This window comes from Labeo rohita, chromosome 4, assembly GCF_022985175.1.
Source record: "Labeo rohita strain BAU-BD-2019 chromosome 4, IGBB_LRoh.1.0, whole genome shotgun sequence".
In the NCBI taxonomy this organism is placed as follows: domain Eukaryota; kingdom Metazoa; phylum Chordata; class Actinopteri; order Cypriniformes; family Cyprinidae; genus Labeo; species Labeo rohita.
Window position 1 is genome coordinate 39108195 of NC_066872.1, and position 20831 is coordinate 39129025.

The window sequence follows — 20831 nt, forward strand, 5'->3', positions numbered from 1 at the left end:
ACCATGCTGACAAAAAGTTATGGATTTTGTGTCGATACACAAAACCGTTTTCGTTTAGCGCATCAACGAATTTACTGGAAAGATGCCAAATTGCATCCGAGTCTGTATCTCTGCAAAGCTTTGACATATTGACACCAAATTTTATATGTGCTATTGTCACCACACTCTGACCAAGCCACATCAATTTGGTAACAGTGCCACCTATGGGTCAGAAGTAATACGCCATTCACTAAACATTAATAATGACATTTACAAAAATGCTAATAACTTCTGCTTACATTAGCCTATTGTAATGAAACTGATGTCAATAGATTCTTTGGGTCAAGCCGAGAACATTGATATCCATTATGCCGAAATTGGCCAAACTTCCTGTACTCCATTTTGATTAATGTACAAAACCTACTTTTTCGATCTCCTCCTAGACCGTTAGTCCAATCTTCACCAAATTTGACTCAGATCATCTTCAGACCATGCTGGCAAAAAGTTATGAATTTCGTGTCGATACACGAAACCGTTTTCGTTTAGAGTATCAACGAATTTGCTGGAAAGATGCCAAACTACATCTGAGGCTGTATCTCTGCAAAGCTTTGACATAATGACGGCAAACTTTGTGTGTGTCATTGTCATTTCACACAGAACACGTCACATCAATTTGAAAACAGCACCACCTGTTGGTCAAAAGTGATAAGCCATTAAATTTTATTACGATTGGTTGTATTTATGATTTTTCAGCCATTTCAACTGATATTATCCTAAAATGGCTTAAGTTACTCACTGTTGTAGTCGGTCTGCTGCTCCTTGCCGTGCTTAAGTCCTCATTCTGCCTCTTTTGTGCTTGGCCCCGCAATTGCTGCTTGCAGCTATATTTATTATTATTATTATATAGTTCAATTAAAAAAAAAAAAAAAAAACTTACCTGCATCAATAATAATAATAATAATAATAATAATAATAATAATAATAATAATAATAATAATAATAATAGTAGTAGTAGTAGTTTTGCATCTTTAAAAAAAATATCTTGAATTTATCTGAATTAATTTGCAACAAAAAAATTTGTCATTCATCTAACAAATATATATTATATATATATATATATATATATATATATATATATATATATATATATATATATATATATATATATATATATATATATATATATATATATAACATTGAATGACAAAAAATCTGTTATTAATCATGTGTGTGTGTGTATATATATATATATATATATATATATATATATACACACACACACATATATTCATACATACACACATATTTATATTTATATATATATTTATATTTATATATATATATATATATATATATATATATATATACACACACTATATACTATATGAATATATATATATATATGAATATATGAATATGTTTGTGTTTATATACATATATGTATGTGTATATATATATATACATATATATACACATTATATATATATATATATATATATATATATATATATATATATATATATATATATATATATATATATATATATATATATATATATATACACACACACACACACACACACACACACAATTTAACATTTAAAAAAATCCATGTTATTAATCATAAACTGAAAAATTCTGATCATTTTCAGGTACAAAAACAAGTACTAAAACTACCTCTTTTTTCTGACACCTTAATCATGATAATGTGTGAAATTAGTTACGAAATCTGACATGGGGCTAACTGGACTTTGCTAACCAGCAAAATCTTGACCCTTTGGACTGCTGAGGGTTGGTTAAACTCCACTTCAGCAGGTGGAGGAAGAGGAAGCCTGTGTAATTGAATAAGATTAACTACCTCCATCTTCGACGTGAAACTGTCTCTCTTTTCCTCTCCTCCTCCTCTCTTCCCTCCTGTTCTGTTGTCCCTCTCGTTTTGGTGAATGATTGAGGTGGAGAGGTTGACTCAGAGGGAGCAGGGAGAAGTGCACTCTGCATTCAGCCCCGATAAAAGAGCTTGTCAGGGGAAGTGCAAGTCCCGCGACTGAAGAGTCTGACCGCTTGACGAAAAGAGAATGAGACAGAAAGAGCATGAGACAGCCAGACAGATGGACCATCAAGCGCCAAAGGCCTCCGTCAGGGCCTGTAGATGCCAATACTGTGAAAGAGGGGCGTAACTGCGTGTCCAACCCGACTAGCGCGCTTAAAAGTGACCTTCAGACACCTGCTGCACCGAACGCATGCGTCCATGCATGTACGGACATTATATGCCCATTGAACTGTAAGCGGCCCTGACGTCCTCAGCAGTGGGAGGAGGAGAGACCGTTCACCCACCCAAGGACGCGCACACAAACAACCAGCTATCCATTAACGGCCCGACGCGGCCCTCCATGAGTCAGTGTCACCCGGGAAAGGACGAGCAGACCTCCGTCTAATTACACAGCGACACTCACACCATTACTCCTCATAACCCTCCCGTGGAGAGGCTGCTGGGAAAGAGAGAGTGATTGTGTGTACGGCGGGGGAAAAAAGAAGAAAAATAATTGAGCAACTGCAATCACCTCCTGCTAATTTTAGTTTGGATGTGTGTATTTAGGGCTGTCGATGAATATTTAGAAACAAACTGTGTACTAAAACACTGATTTATTTATTTCTGACAGCACACAGGTTGTTACAATTATGCAGGAACTAAATAAATTTCCACACTTTGGGATTGTATTAATAGTGTAAAAACATAATAAAAATGTAAAAATATATAATAACAATAATAATAATAATAACAACAATAATAACAATAATAATAATAACAACAATAATAATAAGAACAACAACAATAATAATAATAATAATAATGAAAATGAAGATAATGTTTTAATTCTTGACATAAATGGCTCATGTCCATATTTTTTTTTTTAAATAAAATAAATAAATTTGTAAAAAAAAGGTATGGAACAAATGTTTTTTTGTTTTTTTTTTAAATGCTTAACGTAAATGTTTGAAGTAAAATAAAACACTGTATTAACTTTTTAAACTTCTTACCAGTGCAAACAGCATGTGTATATATCAACAACAACAATAATAATAATAATAATAATAATAATAATAATAATAATAATAATAATAATAATAATAATAAATCTTTTAATTCTTGACAATGGCTTTTAAAAAGAAAATAAATATTAGCTAAAAAAAAAACTTCAGAACATTTTGTTTTTTTTAATAAATTAAATATTTTTTTTACTTTTTTTTTTTTTTTTTTTTACTTTTTTTACTTTAACTTCTTACAAGTGCAAACAGCATGTGTATATATTAAAAACAATAATAATAATAATAATAATAATAAATAAATCGTACTTTAATTCTTGACAAATGGCTGTTAAAAAGAAAATTATTAGCTAAAAAAAATATTTCAGAATTTTTTAATGTTTTTTCAATAGTTTAAATTAAAATACAATTTTTACTTTTTTTTACTTCTTAAAAGCGTAAACAGCATGTATATAATAATAGTAATATTAATAATAAAAATTGTTTTACTCCTTGACATAAATCGCTCATGTCCATAATTATTTTTGAAGAATTAAATAAATATTAGTTTTTTAAAATACTAAATAAATATATTATGTTTACGCAATAATTAAAAATAATTTAAAAGTTTAGTTTCAATTCTTAACATAAATGGCTCATGTCCATAATTATTTTTTAGAAAAAAAAATCGTTTAAAAAAAAAAAAAAAAAAGTAATGCCAAGAAAAGACATTTTTATTTTGTTATTTTTCTTTATTTTTTTTTTGGAATACCCAAATAAAACACCCCTACTACCTGCCAGATATCACTTAAATTGGTGTTGTAAGAAATCACGCCTGTCTCTGGGATGGTCCAAAAACTCTGTAAACAGCCAAAAAATAGAAAAAATTAAAAATTAAATGCTCTGCCTATCAATCATTTTGCACATTTAGTTGAGATAGCAGAATGAACCCATTCTAATATGTAAGTGAATACTGTGACAATTAATTGCAGGCATTAAATTTGACAGCACTAATTTACATAAATTCGCAGCTTGCGCAAACACTTTTGGGACACATTTGACACTATGGGGCGGCCGGTCCAAAGCACTTAAAAAACAGTCTGGTAATGGGGCAGATGTCCATCATGCAGGTAATTATTCCTCATGCAAACATACATTCACACATGCACACCCGCAACAAGCCTCATCAGCTACAGACTGGAGGACAATTGGGGTTAAAATTCCAATTTGTCCCGCAGGCCTGTCAATCCCACAGGTCCACACCTGCTGAAAGGCCCTCGAGCCAACAGCGGTGAGATCATCAGTGATATCGCTGGCTCCCGCATCAGCGCATGTACCAGGCAACCATCTGGCATTATGGGCAGAGGCTGGATCACAGGGAACGGCTCTCGAGTTTGTTGGCCGTGAGGTTAGCGGGAAATGGTGAGTGTTTTTCCAGTGACAGGCTCTGTGTCCGTAGCGTCTCCACTTGAGAACAGCATGGCAACATAACTATGGTGCCCATTTTGAGGAGTGCGATTACGGCTCGCCATCAGAGAGAGAAGAGTGGATGAGATGTAATCAGATGCCATCTGTAGAAATAGAGTAGATGTGAGCAAGGACAAGAGAGACAAAGAACAGGAGAGTAGGAAGGTAACACGGGCTGGAGAGACAGGTGACTGCTGGGATTGGCAGCGAAACCCCTTGGCTAAATAATCTTCCACTTGTAATATTCATCTCAGGGGTTTTTCATCCTCACGATGACATTTCATGAAATTTATTCCTGTGAAGGCAAGGCTGAATTTTCAGCGTCATTACTCCAGTCTTCAGCGTCACATGATCCCTAGTCACTACTTAATAGTTTCATGGCTCTGACAGTACAAGTTTAGGATACTTTCATGAACGAAGTTCAAAAGAACAGCATTTATTTGAAATTGGAAAAAATTGTGTTATTTTAAATGTATTAACCATCACTGATTATTTTACTTTATTGTTTCTTTTAATTATTATTAATTATATTAATTATATTAATACTTAAATTGTCTTAAATATTACTGCTGGATTATAATAAAATAATAATATATCATAATTATAATATAATAATAATAATAATAATTATTATTATTATAATAATTTGACAAATTTTACATATTTACAATATTCAAGTGACAGTAAAAAACGAATTTTTACATTATTATTTATTTATTTGAATTAATATTCATTATATTAATATTATATACATTTTATTTATATTAAAAAATAGTCTTAAATATAAAATGGTAATTAAATCTAATTTGACAAACATTTACATATTTACAATACAGGGGAAAAATATACTGTATTATTAATAATCTTTATTGTTGTATATACCCGATTATTGTTGTATGTACTTGTTTTTATTGTCAATTAAATCTAATTTAACAAATATTTACATAACTTTACAATATTCAACAGACACAGGGGAAAAAAAAAACAAATGTATACAATAATAATAATAATAATAATAATAATAATAATAATAATATTAATAATAGTTGTTGTTGTAGCTGTTTATATTTTATTTAAAATTCTTGCTTGTTTTTTTTTTTTTTTTATTGTAAATTAAATCTAATTTAAGGCAGTTAAATCAAATATTTACCCACATACAATATTCAACAGATGCTGGGAGAAAAAAACAAATGTAAACGTCATTAATAATAATAATAATAAAACACATTTGTGCTTATTTTTATTATTATTATTAGTATTATTATCATTATCATCATCATCATCATCATCATCATCATCATCATCATCATCAATTTATTATTATTATCATTAGTTTAAAATTCTGGATATAAGCCGAGTGTGTTAATTAGAAAGTGTAGAATTATTAAATAAAAATCTAAAAAAAAATTTTTATTAATTATTAGTTTTTATTATTAATTCCTCTAATTTGACAAATATTTACATAAATATTTACAATATTCAACAGACAAATGGAAAAAATATACATTAATAATAATAATAATAATAATAATAATAATAATAATAATAGTGCTGTTTATTATTACAATTATTATTATTGCTGTCGTTTATATTTTTATTTACAATTCTGGACATAAGCCAATTGTGTTTAGAATTAGAAAGTTAGAATTATTTAATAAAAATCTAAACATGCTTTTAATTATTGTTGCATATACTGCCTTGTAAGAATGTTCATAAAGTGTGCATTTTGATTATATTTTATTTTATTTGCTTATATATATATATATATATATATATATATATATATATATATATATATATATATATTTTTTTATTTTTTTATTGTGATTCATTTGAAAATCAGAGTCTGCAGATGAGATTATTTTTTAACTACATTATTCTTTTTACGACTCTGGAACACGTGAATGCAATCATTAACAATGAAAATGCAACATTAATCATACATAATTTACACTGGCCATTAGCCATATTTTCACTACAATGGCACCAAACCAACACACAGAAATCACAAAGAAATCACTGGAAAAATGCATGAATAATGTAAACGATGATCAGATAAAGTTCAAAACAGCTACTACTACATAATTCATTTACATGGAACCAAATCCACACCACAGCCACCTGTTATACTAGCAGGAGGGGTGTACTGAAGCCTCTATGTATTATACAGTATAAACCCACTTTCAACAGTGCAGATGCCAGAGAATCGAACAGCCTCATTCACGCTCACTCTGTCCTCCAAGTGTCTGTAATTGGCCATCAAAGGAGTTATTCTTTTTCCAGGCCACCAGTAATGAACTTTACAGGCTACTCTTAACCTTCAACCCCTCTTTCATCCCTACTGAAAAGAGCATCACGACAACGGCTCGGCTTCGAGCCGATAAACAGGCCATCAGAGCGACGAGACGAGACAGCGAGAGAGAGGGTGACTGAGAATGACATGTTTCTAATGTGATGCCAGTTGAGATTGGATTCTTCATTAGGCCAATTACGGGCCGCTGGAGGGGGAGAGCGCTGCGGTTTGGGACCGGGAGGTGGCGAGACGCTCACCTGATTAAATAGAGGAATGACTGAAGAATTACAGCAATTTACTCAGCCGAGGCACAACCTGAGCAAGACGCTGGAGTAATTAACAATTACTGCTTAGCGCAGATGTTAATTAAACATGCTATTCTACTGGTGATTTGGATGGACCTACCTTTCTCCGGCCATGCATCTGATGCCAGCATGCACGAGATTATTTTTATAAAAAGCACTGACAGACATCTACAGTACAAATGAGAGGTGTCCCCAAAAAAAATCCATCAAGAAACACCATCAAGAAAAAAAAAAAAAAAAATGCTCTAAATGCACTAAACAAATGTTTTTCAATCTTTTAGATGCCACAGGCAAAGGATAGTTTACTAAATTAATTTATTAATTTTAATTTGTATTACTTCTATAATATTATTGCATTTTAATCAATTAACCTATTTTTAGCTTCTGTTGTATTACAGTAATACTGTTATTCTCTGTAGTGCTTTTAGTTATTTTGTCCTTTAAGTTTTATTCATTACATTGTTACTTTCTTTTAACTAGTTATTTTTTATTTTAATTTAATATTTATTAATGCAAATGTTTTATTTCAAATCAACTAATTTTTTGTTTCTATTGTTTGATTAAAATTTGTTTCAATTTACTGTAATACTTATTCACTGCAGTGCTATTAGATTATTATATATTTGCCCTTTTTTAATTTAATTCCTCAATTTCTTTTTACTTATTTAAATATTGATTTAAATGTTATTTTAAACTCATTTTTTGTTCCTGTTGGATTATTTCTTTCTATTTTATTTCAATTATTATGTCTGTATTATTTTAAATCAATTAACTAACTTTTACCTTCTATTGAATGTAGTACTGTTAGATTTTTATTTTACTTTCGATTTTTAGTTTTACTCAATTTATTACATTAAATTTCTACTTTTTTTTATTAACTTATGTTTTTATTTTTTTTTTCCAAATGTTTTATTTTACTTAATTTTTCGTTTCTAATGACATTGCATTGTTACTTTTTTTCTATATTATTTTAAATGTATTAATCAATTAATTTTTAGCTTCTGTTGCATTACAGTACAAATTTTATTCAGTGTAGTATTGTCAGATTATTTATATTTGTCCATTTTTTACATTTTACTCATTTTATTACATTACATGGTTACATTTTTTCATTAACTACCATTATATTTTTAATTGAACATATTTATATATTTATTCATTTAAATGTTTTATTTTTTACCAACTCATTTTAGTTTATATTTAGATTTGTTGGTTTTTATTTATATTTCTTAAACGTTTTATTTTACTCAATTTTTAGTTTCTATCACATCACACTACGGCACATTAATTTCTTTTCACTGTATTAGTTGGATTTTTTCTTATTTCATATTTTATTTACCTTACATCAATTTTATTTTTTATGTTTTAGCAGTTAATTTTTAGTTTGTTACATTACTTTTTCTATTATAGGGTTAGATTTTCAGATTTTTTATTTATATTTTAAATATTTTACTATAATCAGCTAATTAACTCATTTTTTTCTATTCGCTGCAATAGTTAATTTACACCAACTATTATTATTTTATTTCAGCATCATTTTAAATCAAATAATATATTTATGTACTTTTACATTTATTACACAATTTCCCAACTTTTTCACACCCGACTTGAAAACCCCTGCATTTAACAGCCATTTAATTTTAAAGTTTATACACACATTTGTCAAACAAACTACAAGTCTATGCCTCAAAGTGCACAGTAGACTAGTAAAGTTCCTCTGTCAGTTATATGAGAAGAGAAAGGAGTTTTATTTCCCAGTTCAGCAGACTAGTGTTTGTATATGGTTATGAGGCTGTGGCTGGCACTCCAGTCATCTGAATAATGCATGATGGGTAGTTTATGCATAAAGGACAAACACTTTGAGGTGCTGTGCAGCGGCTGAGAAGCCTCACGGGGACAGAAAATACTGAAGACTCATCTCGCACTTACGGTAGGGCTGGGAAATACATCGAATATGCACAAAACCTTAGCAAGGAATTTGCAGGTGTTATAAAATTTAGCATTATAGTAAATATTGGGATGATTTTAATGTGCTTATTATTTGGTCAGACTAAGGTTTGTAAATAATATGTCATTTGGGATTCATACGGCAGAGAAATAGAGTCTCCGCAAGAATCATTTCCGTGAATCAGTTTAAATCCTGCGATTCAACAAATCGATTCAAACCGCTGATTCAATGATTCACTTACGTCGTCACTCAAATGTTCATGGCATATTAAAACGAATATTTTTCATCTTAAATTACAGTAAGTATGTTATAGATTTTTACCGTTTTAGTTCTGGCATTAGAAGTCCACAAACAGAAGGCTTTATAGTTTGTTTACATTTGTTCAACGTTATGTCACGCTTCTGGTCAAAACATTAGCCTAATCATCAAAAATAATTCTAAAAGTCTACAACAGCATTGACATAAGAAAAACATACTACAAAAATCTTACAGAAAAGCAGATTCATTCTTAGATTCTGCAAAATAAATCGGAAAACATTCATGTATTATGAAATGAGCCACAAACGAATCCTACAATAAATAACCATTAACCATAGGGCTGTTACTGTAATATTTAGAGAACTAATTACGATTTACGTTTAGTTTACATTTATTTAAAGGTACTTACGTATTAACTGTCCAATTAATTGTGCCGTCACATCAACATTCGCTGTAAATAAACGAATAAACGAGATGATATCATAATGCGGATATGATCCAATCAGCTATTTCCATATATGGACAGAACCATTTTGGACAAAACCGTTCTGACAGATGAAACATGAAGCTAACAGGCTAAATATATGGTTACTAAAATATTATAGCTTGCATATATTTTTCAAGTGCTACCAGTCAAAATAATATATATGTATATATTTTTTTATATTTTTTTTTTTTTTTTTTTTTAGATAAATAAATCTCCCAAGACCATTTATTTGATCCAAAGTACAGCAAAAAAAAAAAAAAAAAAAAATTTTTTAAATATTTTTACTATTTAAAATAACAGTTTTCTATTTGAATATATTTTAAAATATAATTTATTCCTGTGATTTCAAAGCTGAATTTTTAGCATCATTACTCCAGTCACATGATCCTTCAAAAATTATAATATTCTGATTTGCTGCTCAAAAAACATTTATTATAATGTTGAAAACAGCGGAGTAGAATTTTTTCAGGTTTCTTTGATGAATAGAAAATTCAGATGAACAACATTTATCTGAAATAGCAATCTTTTGTAACATTATAACGGTCTTCATCATTTTTTTTGATCAATTTAAAGCATCCTTGCTAAATAAAAGTAATAATTTCTATCATTTCTTTCACCAAAAAAAATAAATCGATAATTATACTGAATGTTTTGAATGATATAGTGTATAATTACACTTACAAAAGCGTTTTATTTCAGAAAAATGCTGATCTTTGCATCTCTCTATTCATCAAATAATTATGAAAAATGTACTCCACTGTTTAAAAGATTGATGATAATAATTATGTTTCTTGAACAGCAAATCAGCATATTAGAATGATTTCTGAAGAATCATTTGACTGGAGTAATTATGCCGTAAATATAGCTTTGATCACAGGAAAAAGTTACATTTTAAAATATATTCAAATATAAAACAGTTATTTTAAATAGCAAAAATATAAAAAAAATTTTACTGTTTTTGCTGTACTTCGGATCAAATAAATGCAGGCTTGGTGAGCAGAACAGACATCGTTAAAAAACCTTAAAAATCTTACTGTTCAAAAACTTTTGACTGGTAGTGCACATTTAGAAATCACCAGGTACTACTGGCATCATATCTGAAAAATTGATATCCAATCTGTTATTATTTTTGCACTATTAATGCTAAAATGGCACTGACATATGTTGCTCTTTGTTATTGTATTTTGATCAGTGCAACATCTTTTTTGGTGGAGAAGAAAGACATCATTATTGTACAGATGGGTGATTGTCGTATACCCGCAAGATGTTTGTCATCAAATGAATGTACCAGACAGGTAAGGACAGGTGTCAAATGTGCAGAATAAAGACAAAAGAATATTTATAGCTCCTACCGGCAAGAGGTGGGAAATATTTGCAATGTGCAGACAGAAACATGAATAGCCAGATTTGCAGCACATCAGACGTGAAACCACCGAGTGAACAAGAGCGGAACATGTAGGTTTTTTTGTTGATTTTTTGTAGCTTTATGAATAGAAATCAACATGACATGGTGGTTCATCGATGAGCTGTAAACCAAAGGCTTTTGGTTATTTAAAAGAGACAAGTCCTTTATTATATCCCGCCTCTACTTCATGGAAAAATCAACAGAGAAAAAAAAAATGCATTTGTCAAGCCATTTTACTGCATGCATGCACAGACACAAATACAAGCACAGAATGTTCCTCACTTTTTGTGTTGCACGCATTAGGACACACAATTCGAAGTATGAATAGATGAATAGGGCACCATTGAGATGTACTGTATGGAGCGAAATGAAAATGCACACACACTGCACTACTGGCCCACTTCCCTCAAGGTTTCTACTTTTGTCCAGAACAACTGGGTTAGCAGATGAAAGAGACCGAGCAGTATAGCGGAGGAGGACGAGAGAGTCGGTTAAGTGGAGAGAGACGTCGACGGAGGGAGATTTTTGATGCTGAGAAGAAAAGCGCAAGTTTATTAAGAACAGAAATTTTCATGACTTTGTTTAATTTGAGATTCTGTCTCGAGAAAAGTGTGAAATCTAGTCAGCCGCGAGGTGTGAACGCCTCAAAGCGAGTGTGTCGATCTTATAAAAGAACAATAAGAATAGAAGAGGAGAAATAAGAAAAAAAAAAAAAAAAAAAAGCGATGCTTGGATCCTCTGGTCTGTTAATGGGTTGGACCGATGCGTCATTCCTCCTGGATTAGAATTCCGGCTCTTATAAATAGGAGGAGTATTTTTATCCCTTGGTCTTCTCCTCCACCTCCCCCCTTCCCTTTCCTTCCTACTCTGAATAGTATTAATTGCAAATCATCCGTTCAGCCTAATAATACACATAATAAAAGCAACAAACGCAAGAGCGTGAATGCCATCAGAAGCCATTTATGGTTTTGATGAAGGCTCTGCAATCTCATAGCTCACTGAGTTTGGAAAAAACAGGTCTTGAAATCAAGTCAAGATGATCAGAGAGGGCAAAATGAGAGAGATGGTTAGTGGGCTGGCTGCAGTGGTCCATTTAGCTGCTGGCCAGATGGTCCGAGGGAGGAAAAAAAACAAAGCGTTAATCACCATCGTGTAAACGTGCCATCAGGAATATTAATAGCTAATTTTAAGACCTTTTCATCCTCAAACCTTTCATGTGACGCAATAAATCTATCATTTGATCTAAGGTGACAATCATGTACGATCTTGTTGGAGAGTGTGTCTATTCCATGAATAAGCTTTAAAGGGATAGTCGCCCAAAAATTACCATTCCAAACATGTATTTGACAGTTGAGAGAGGCGGCAGCTTTGCCACGAGTGGGCGTGGCTTCGGCACAGACAGCGGACACGCCCCCCAGCGTTTAGATAACTTATTTTATTTACTTGGCGGATTTTATTATTTTAATCATTCAAATTCGAAACACATTTTTCTCTGGTGTGACAAACTCAGAACACATTTAAGGATAATAACTATCCACCTTATTCTTTAACGGAGAAGTAAGCCTACAGGCGAGACTTCCGGTTCATTAGCCGCTATAAAGGAAATAACGAAAATAACGTGCAGTAAACGGTAAAACTGTTTGCACTACAAACCTGTGTGTTCATAATTACGATAATAACTTTAAATATTATGGTAAGACACACCTATTAGCAATATCAAGCAGCAAAACGAGCTATTTTTATGGCTAAAAATAGCTGGAGGTGGATGAGACCGGAAGCCGGATCCATAAAATTTACAAATAATTAAGAGAACGTTATTGCATGTTGTTGTGGACGCTAATATAGTTATCGTTCTTGATGCCTTAACATGCATAGAAACATTCCATTGCACAAAATGTTCTTTATAGTGAAAACGGCTTTGTCAGATTTTTAAAATGCTCTTCACATTAAGAAAAAAAAAGGATGTTTTATGAACTGTTCACTGAAAGGTTCCTTGGGGAACCTAAAGTAGCTATTCAGTTGCATCCAAGAACAAAATACCTTTGGAACTTTTATTTTAAGAGTTTAACTTATAATACTATGATTTATTAATATGGCAATTATTCTGAACCATGCTGTATATCAAAAGTACTACAGCACTTCCAGTTGACCTAATGAACATGATGACTAAATGACCTCTTAGTCAATTCTTCATTTAGCTTTTAGATATAACACTTTAAACTCTCTAACCATTAGCTGGAACAGCTTATGTTTTCAATCTCAATAAGATCAGTGTAATAAATATTACTGTTATAATAGCATTCCCATGATTTTCACTTAAATTAAATTAATCTGTTCAGACAGTGTCTGCTGCCACCAAGTGGACAGCTGAGTCACGTTTTACACTTTCTGCATCACTTTTGGCATTAATCACACATACACTCGACTTAAACAAGATATTTCATAAATACATATGCGTGCATTGTGTACACATATAAGCTTTGTTATCTCTGTGCCCAGAAACACATTTACACACACAGAGCTCAATACATTGCCATGCTGTATCACAGCACCTTAATAATTTACCCCTCCTCCTCCTCCTCTTGCTACAGAATTGCATTGCTCCCAGAGTATCAATTGAAACTCCTATTCATGATTCATGAGGAAAAAATTGAAGACAGTGTATTTTTCCATTAGCATGGATTAGGCTGGATGTTACTCCGGCCAAGGTTTTAGCATGCTGTGGGTTCAACACCACAGACCGTGAACATCACATGTATGTATTTTCATACCCTAGCTGCATGACACATATGAATTAATCAGCGTTGCCGAAGGGTGTTTATCCTCGCAAGTGCGACCGCTTTCAAATTTAGACGTGTGCTTAGCTGTAAGTGAAAAAGCAGGTGATGGAAATTTCCCAACATGCCCGCAATCTGTCCTCTCCCCCAGTAAACTCAGCAGATTGCATTTTCTGATAAGGCAACCAACCCCCTCCATTAAACAGCGTTGCCATGACGCCTGAGAAATAGTGAGGAAACACTCCAGCATCCACCTCGACACATACCATTACCATTAGTAGCGCTGTCTTACGGCACACCAGGGCTGAAAGAAGCATACTGCTAATGGTACCTGAAATCCATCACGGTGCTTCTGCTATTATGAACACCGTGTGGATTTATGTTGGCTTGACAAATACTCAGGGTCAGCGGGGTTTCTAAAAGTGCTATGTCTTTTCTAACCACACAAACTTGCACTTTTCTAGAAGCAGATGGTTAAAAACAACAACAACAAAAAAAAAACGAAACCCTTTAAATGTCTCATTTAAATGTTCTTGTAGAGAATTCAAGCAACATTCAGAACGTTCAGAAACTGAAACACCAACTGTCGAGTTGTAAACGCTGAAACTTAGCTCCGGTCCCCGATTTTGATTGGCTAAAAAAAGTTCTAAGAGTGAGTTCAGCGAGTTCAGATTAGTTTTTGACATTTGACAACAATGCCAATCATAGACTGGATTGCTAGAGAGGTTTTTCAATGACTCAGTTACACCAGTAGGTGGCAAACAGTAATACAGTAATGTCTATGCAAGTCATTCACTCACAGGCTGCATCCGATATCTAAAAAGTAGGTATTTCTCAAATAATTACTTAACGACTGTTAAAATGTATGTTCTATATAGTTTAAGTGCGTGTAGTGTGAATTATCTATATGCATTTCGGAAATAGTACATCAATAAACTTTGCTACTGTTTTCTGAATACTGTGAATTCTGACTGTGCACATTGCTTTTTTACCTTCTATATAAGTGGGGAAGTATGCTATTTCAGATGCAGCCACTGTATTTATGAGTCATTGCATTATTCACTCAACTGTTTAGCTCAAAACACTAATTCAGTTCTCACAGGCAGTAGTGCAATAGTTTTAATAAGAACCCATGCGATCAAGATTTTTGATTGAGAGTGAAAGATTTTTCCACATAAGCTGGGCTTTCATCCAAAGATGTGAATTTAACTTATGTGCAAAATTGGAATATTGGAGTAGCTCTGGAATCGATTCTGAGCTTAGATTTTTAAGGCAGATGGCCCTGCTTGCTTTAGAAACAGCTGTATTCTGCCTGCTTCCAGTTCCTTACACACACACCACTTGAACTTAAAATAATCATGCATAAAATTCAAGTGAATTACAAGAATGTTCACACTGGGCTGTTTACACATCGATTTTGCATCATAAAAGCTAAGATGCAAGTGCATTTAACCACTTAAATTCCTTAGCTGAACACGCAAGCGCACTTTTTCAGTAGCATTTGAGCGTGGGGTTAAAAACTAGCCTGGAGCGCCATCGCCTGTTAAAAAAAAAAGCTGAGAATCGATTAGGATGCATTCAGAAAAATCAGTATCAATCCATGAATTGATTTATTATTACACCCCTACAAGAAGCAGCCATTCTCATACACCCCTACAAGCAGCCATTGTCTTTATGAGTGAGTCATTGAATTATTCACTCAACCGATTAGTTAATTAGTTTCTTTCCATTTTCACAGGCAGTAGTGCAGTACTTTCAATAGGAATCTATGCAATCAGGAATTTTTCCACCTAAGCTAGGTTTCCATCTGGAATATTGCATAAAACATTTGAGAATAAGCACCATTTCCATCCAACGACTCAAAAAGAACAAAGTCATCATTTCCTGATACACTGGCACTATATCACTAAGAAAAAGTAGAAGCAACTGAATATAATAACTTTCTTATATAATAAATAACCTGCACCTCAGAGCAAGCAGACAAGACAATAAATGGCTGAGAAATGTTCTAAGAGTTGTAACAATCCAAAAGTGCAGGGACTTTTTACTGTTTTTATATCACTCCCCTTGTCTGTATTTGCACATTTCATAGTTAAGAGGGGTTTTTTTATATTATCATTAACATTAAAAACAACTTTCATGAAATTATGCCAGCAAATATAGAACAGTGATTCAGTTAGACTAGTAGGTGGGAACCAATAAATGTCAGAGTGAGTCAATCAATCATTTAATCAAATGATTTGTTCCAAAAATGATTAATTCAGAAACAAAACAAGTGACCGGCTGCATTCAATATCCAAAAAGTAGATAATTCTGAGTAAATAATTACTTAGCGGCTGTTAAAACGCTGTTCCATATAGTTTGAATGTGTAGTAAGAATTTTATTCATATGCATTTCAGAATCTCGTCAAAAATAGTAGGTCCTTCATGGTCCTTTTTGTTACTGTTTTATGAATACTATTAATTCTAACATATTGCACATATTGTTTTTTAACTACTATAGAGGGAAGTGTACGATTTCAAATGCAATCACTGTCTTTATGAATGAGTCATTGAATTATTCACTCAACCATTTAGCTCAAAAATACTGATTCTTTCCCTTTCCACAGGCAGTAGTTGCAAAGGAATAGTTATTCACCTTCATGTCGTTCTAAACCCGCAAGACCTTCGTTCACCTGAACACAAATTAAAGATATTTTTGATGCAAAGACAGCAACACAGCTACCACATTCAAGGCCCAGAAAGGTAGTAAGAACACTGTTAAAATAGTCCATGCGACATCACTGGTTCAACCTTGGTTTTGTTAAGCTACAAGAATACTTTTTTGTGCACAAAGAAAACAAAAATAATGACTTTATTCAGCAATTTCTTCTATGTCATTTATCAACTGCCATCTATAAATGCTTTTATTTTTAGATTTAAAATGACTCCTAAGTAAAATCCATCAACCTTCAAAACACAGAAAAGCAATGGCGTTCGCTCTTGTTGACTCTCCTCAGTTTGCGTCACAATCCACAGGAGATTAAGCCCACTTAATCAAACACTGTCAAAGAAAGGACGGTGCGCCCCACTATACCTCCATATACCTTCATCCACAGGTGCAAGGTCATTTACGTTGCTAAGCGTTTGTCCCACACACACACAACCAGGTGTTTAAAATCTCTCTCTACCTTTATATGGCTTTTCCCCCTCATCCTGTCCTTTTTTCCCCTCCATAACAAGAAATCCGTTTGAATGACTCCACTGCGACTCTGTGTTAGAAATATGCAGCTTTAATTCCAGAGCCCCTGAGCCTTTATTGCCATTTACATCCTCATTACAAATGACCAGGAATCCATTAGGTTCCTGTCATCCCCCGTATCTCATTAAGATGGGCTCTATCTAGCCCACTCCTGGAGGCCCGGCCCAGGGACAAAAAGAAAAAGTAGAGATCAAGCACCTTTCAGGAGGATGTTCACATACTGATGAGGTGACGGGGTGCCGCGGTGCCGCCAGTAGGCATCTATCTATCTTTATTTGCAGAAAGACAGTTCTTGGGATATATGGATAGTGTAGTGGCCGAGAGCATAAGGGGAGTTTTATAAAATGGATATGAAGGAATCAGGTTGACCTGTGAGCCTACAGGGGCCAGTCACTTGAGGAGTCTTTAACTCCCATAATGCACTTTGAATTTCATACATGCATACTGTACGTAGATAACCTATTTAATTCAGTGTATTTGAACTCTTGCCTCTACAGAGAATAGTAGTACTGAAATTCTAACTATAGAGAGGGCCTTCCACACCAAGGAGGATAACTATTACAAAAAATATAACTTAAGTTAATAAACAGCATAACTATGAGAAGCAAAATTACACAATTGTAGCGATAACAACAGAGAAACTGCATACTTATAATAAACAAAAAGTTATCATGTTTACCTGAACGCCAATATAGTTAGTTATAATTTTCTTGGTGTAAACAGGTTTTAATTTTTTTGTGATAACGACCAACATTGTCCCGGTTATGTGACAATAAATGCATGGAATATTGAATACATGTTGGGTGCTTCTGAAAAACTGCTTTTTGAAGCTTCAAAACCTTTGCAAATAATACGTTTCGAACCCAAAAAAAAATTTCAGTATAAGATTTAAAATGGTTCACCACAAGGGGGCGATAATATCTGTGAAAACATTAACCTTTATAAATTTTACCTGTTCCCACATCAAATTTTAGAAATTATAATGACATTTGTATAATAAAGAGTTGTAGTTATTAGTCTCATTTGCTTAATTAACCGAACACTCTATAAAACAGAACAAAGCCTAAAAATTAATTAAGAACACATTATGCAAACACTTTGCATTTGTAAATTGCATTGAAATTGGTTAGTGAAAGGTGTTTTTATGCATGTTCGACCTGAGTTTTCAATGCATTTGCACCATTCTGTTTCACTTAGAAAAAATAAATCATTTTGCGAAGCAAAATCTTGCTTTCGAAAGTTTCGAAAAGCACATCCCAGCTATGCCAATGACACACGAAAAATATATCGTATCCACCTTATTTGTCAACGCAGTAGTAAGGGTATGGGCGAGACTTCAGGTTCATTAGCTTCTAAAGAAAAATAACGAGAATAACAACAACTTGCGGTAAATCGTAAAACTGTTTGTACTAAAAACCAGCGTTCATAATTAAGATAATGCATTAAAATAATATGGTAAAACATGCCACTTTGCAATATCAAGCAGCAAAACAAGCTGTTTTGTACAGCTAAAAATAGTGTTTTCACAACATGTCATCAATTGGTAATATTAGCGGACTGAACACAAAAAACACCACCGAACCCAACGAAACTTGCATATTTTGCTGATTACTGCTGGTGAAAATGGCTGAGGAACAACACGCATTTTTGGTTGGCCAAACTGAACCAGGATTTCCAAAGCAAGAATCTTAACTTGACAACATTTGAGTTTGTACTTACTTTCAGTCAGGTAGATGAAATATTAGGCTAATATCTTAATTAATACTGCCTGTACCTGTCTTTACAACCTATTAAGTTTAGTTTGTCAGAAATATTGAGCTCTTTCCTGCTTACTAAGTCCTTTTCTAAATGATTTAACAACTTTAATTTTTTTTTTCATGGTTTATACAGCATAAACTAGCATAAAAACGTATTCAGTAGAAGATTAAACGTGCAATCCATGCTGTTGTTTACATCCGAGTATCGCCAATTGCCGCGCATCCGGGTAACTGACCAAACCGTAAATTTATGCAAATAAACCAAAGTCCGTTTGGTCTGAATATTAATATATATCATATATAATATATATAATGACAGTGTTATTAGGACGGTTAAAGAGCAAAGAAAGCAATAGATCTTACTCAACCAATGTGTCCAAAGAAGCCGATGATCGTTCTGCGATCCTCTTCATCCTCCTCTTCCTCATCGCATCCGATTCCTGCACCAGCAAAATGGTCATCGATCACTATGAAAGCATAAACCAAGCAATACTGAACTCTATATATCTGAAGTGACTGTAATATTCCAGCTTTTTCATATGTATTAGGAGTCTGATATTATGATAGATGAGCGAAATATCTGATACAAACCGCATACTTTTAACACAAACTGAATATTGATGTCTGTAGCCAAACTGCACGCTTGTCTGAACTGATTGGATTTCATATGAATGAGAATATTACGCATACTCAAAGTACGTGGCGGAAAGTTATGCGTTACAAAGTTATGCGTTTTCATTCTGCTCATTAAACTGGAAGTAAACGAGCTTGATCATTTGCACACTGCAGCCCATTTGATACACATATCAGGCTTCTGAGTGTACTGAACAATCTGTTTTATTTACCTATTTGAAGGAATGTTCTTCCTGACGTGTTTATAAAGTGATGAGGCCAGAGAGGAAGCGGATCTCTTTCTCTCTCCAGATATCTTGATACACTTGATAACTAAAATACTTGGGCTTATTTTAAATGACTTTCATTGATGTATCTGGGACAAACTGGGGAAACGCTGCTATTTTAAATTTTAGTCAATAGTATAATGCAAACACTGACCTGAAGGACCTTTTCTCCTGGCCAGCTTTCATTGATTGAGCCTGTAACTAATACCTAATTAACTACACCTGGCATTTCACCATTTCACTAGTGTGAGAGCGCCCTCTAGTGGCTGCGAATGCAACAACCATAAGACAAAACGGCTAAAAAACAATTCAAAAATGTAATTTTTATTTTTTATATATATTTTTTATGAAATCCCATTAATTATTTAATTGGGTTAAAATTGGTTAGTTTTATTATTATTATTATTATTATTATTATTATTATTATTATTATTATTATTATTTTAACAATACGTTTTTTTCATGTTTATATATATATATATATATAATTTATTTTTATTTTATATTTTGTATTATGTTTTTTAGGGTAACTCCGTAGTATTCTTTCCATGGATTACAGATTCTTTATTTTATTTTACTTGAATTTATTTTATATAATTTAAAAAATACTGATATGATATAGAAATTCCATCAATTATTTTATTTAGTTTTTTATTATTATTTTTATTTATTTATTTATTTATTTAAGGAACAACTGTATGTTTTCATGTTTATATAAAAAAAAAAAATCTTTTATATTTTGTTTTTCATGTTTTTAAAAAAAATAATTTCTTTTTATTTTATATTTTGTATTGTTTTTAGGGTGACTCTGTAGTATTCTTTCCGTGGATTACAGATTCTTATTTTATTTTATTTTACTTTAATTTATTTAATATGATCTAAAAAATATTGATATGATATAGAAATTCCATCAATTATTATATATTTTTTATTATTATTGCTTTTATTTATTTATTTAAGGAACAATTGTAGTAATTGTAGCAGACATTTT

At 32.4% G+C, this 20831-nt stretch overlaps 1 long non-coding RNA gene across 1 annotated transcript in view; it reads right to left on the reverse strand.

Moving 5' to 3' along the window:
- The window catches only part of LOC127163899 (uncharacterized), a 103856-nt gene extending 83875 nt beyond the window's left edge, over positions 1 to 19981 (reverse strand). Inside the window, exons 1-2 of the long non-coding RNA XR_007827552.1 lie at positions 19787 to 19981; positions 19305 to 19408 (exon numbers count right to left, since the gene is read on the reverse strand). This is a non-coding gene — a long non-coding RNA (uncharacterized LOC127163899). The remainder of the gene's footprint in view (positions 1 to 19304; positions 19409 to 19786) is intronic.
- Between the last annotated feature and the right edge of the window lie 850 nt (positions 19982 to 20831).